Below are 2,371 nucleotides of genomic sequence, written 5' to 3'. Positions count from 1 at the left end.
TGTCCTCCCATGGCCCCCTGGGTGAACTGGGGAGAGTATAAACTATAATGTGGACCATTGACCATGTGGTGCAGCAGTGCTCAGAGATGTATTCACCAAGTGCAATGAATGTCGCATGATGATGGAGGAGGTTGTTGTTATGGGAGGAGTGGGGCAAGGGGGGTGGGGGATATATGGGGAACTCATATTTTTTTAATATAACATTAAATAAATAAATAATTTAAAAAATATAAGAGGGAAGCAGATGTGGTTCAACAGATAGAGTGTCCGTCTACCATATGGAGGGTCCAGGGTTCGATCCCCAGGGACTCCTGACCTGTGCTGGTAAGCTGGCCCATGCACAGGGCTGCCGTGTGCAAGGAGTGCCATGCCACGCGGGGGTGCCCCCACATAGGGGTACCCCATGCGCAAGGAGTGTGCCCTGCAAGGAGAGCCGCCCTGCATTAAAAAAAATTGCGGCCCGCCCAGGAGTGGCGCCACACCCACAGAGAGCTGACGCAGCAAGATGATACAAAAAAGAGATGCAGTTTCCCAGTGCCCTCAGATAATGCAAGTAGACACAGAACACACAGCAAATGAACACAGAGCAGACAACAGGGGGGAAGGGGAGAGAAATAAATAAAATAAATCTTTAAAAATAAATAAATAAATAAATAAAAATATAAGAGGTGCTTGATTTGGCAGCACATATACTAAAATTGGAACAATACAGAGAAAATTAGCATGGCCCCTGCACAAGAATGACATGCAAATTCATGAAGCATTCCATGTAATCCATGCGGTGCAGCAGTGCTCCAAAATGTATTCACCAAATGCAATGAATGTGCCACAATGATAAAAGAGGTTGTTGATGTGGGAGGAGTCGGGTGGTGTGGGGTGTGGGGTATACGGGAACCACTTATATTTTTTAATGTAACATTTTTTGTGATCTATGTATCTTTAAACAGAAAAGACAATTAAATTTTAAAAATTAAAAAGAAATAGAAGCAAAATATATGTATGTGTAAGAGGTTCCCATATACCCCACACCCCACTCCTTACGCCTCCCACATCAACAACCTCATTCATCAGTGTGGCACTTTCATTGCATTTGATCTTTTATTTCTTATATCTACATAGCTGATATTGTTGAAAGTCAAACACAAATTGAATTCATAGTCTCACCAAGTGTCTCAAGTGAAAGTTAAGACATTGACTAATAAAGAGTGGGATCCTAAAACTTGGAACATGAACATCTGGTTGGACCCATATGAACCTGACAATCTTCCATGGAAACTGGGAAGCCAAAGGGATGGATTGTGCCAGTTATTAATTTATTGCCTCTCAGCTCTATATGCACCCTTCATCGACTACTCTGTGAAAATGGAGATGAGAACTTTGTATATATTTTCTCTGCGAGCTGGAATGATGTCAAGCATTGTGAGCAGAGGGTTGGGAAGATACTGCTGAAGGAAAAACTTTCTTCCTGCTTCTGATGTACTCCTGTTGGCAGACTCATATAATATATGCAATTTCTCCAGATTGAGCTCTTGCTTCATGTTAGCTTCTCTAATGCCTTTTCCTGAACATATGATGGTCAGCAGCACCCAGCAGCAAAAACCTTCCCCTGGCACTCATGCTGGGTAAGTTTCATAGCATCGTGCCTCAGGTTAAACACCTCCCTGTGAACATCTTTCCTCAAAACACTAGAGAGAGAATTTCTGGAACATTCCTGAGGGGAGATATCTGGCAAGGTCTGCCAGTGCGGCACCACAGTGAATTCTCTTCCATGGATTCCAGGAATGAGCCACATTCCTGTGCTTCCCAACAAAGTCTGGACCTTGGCTTGGGGGCTGGGGTATGGGGAGGACTCTGCCTTGGCTTTCTCCTCCTTATACCTGCTATTCCTCTATTCTTTAGAGATCTCTTTACTTCTTATTAGCCAATCCCTCATTATTCCAACTCCCTGTTATAGTTAATAATTTTTGTGCTTAACTTTCTCTTTTGTGTTCAATTTGCTGTTGATTCCTGTCTACTATTTGGACCTTGACCAGGGCAGATCATGGGTTCAAGAAAGAGGATCAGATTTGGAGATTTCAATTTTTAAAATAATTCCATACCGTCCAATAACCTGCTCCTTATTTCTTATCTAGGATGATAGTTCTGCTCAGTTACCCAGCTAGGGACCTGGGGGCCATCTGAAATGTCTCCATTTCCCCTACTGTTCCATATGTTGATCATTAGGTAAATTCAAATCTGTCTGCCAAATATTTCTCACCCTAAATTCCCTGAGCTCTCTTTCTACTTCCACTGCTTCAGTTGAAGCCCTTACTTGGAGGATCCAGATATCTTCCTAAATAGTTCCTCAGCCTTTACTCTCATCTCCAATTGA

At 42.8% G+C, this 2,371-nt stretch overlaps 1 non-coding gene across 1 annotated transcript; it reads left to right on the top strand.

Annotated features, from left to right (window-relative positions):
• Positions 1 to 668: 668 nt before the first annotated feature.
• LOC111759276 (U6 spliceosomal RNA) lies at positions 669 to 775 on the top strand. Its single transcript, XR_002793326.1, has one exon. It is a non-coding gene; the product is annotated as a U6 spliceosomal RNA (small nuclear RNA).
• Positions 776 to 2,371: the final 1,596 nt, after the last annotated feature.

Source organism: Dasypus novemcinctus, chromosome 23 (genome assembly GCF_030445035.2).
Source record: "Dasypus novemcinctus isolate mDasNov1 chromosome 23, mDasNov1.1.hap2, whole genome shotgun sequence".
Taxonomy (NCBI): domain Eukaryota; kingdom Metazoa; phylum Chordata; class Mammalia; order Cingulata; family Dasypodidae; genus Dasypus; species Dasypus novemcinctus.
Note: the sequence above shows the minus strand (reverse complement) of the source record. Positions and strands in the feature narration are given on the sequence as shown.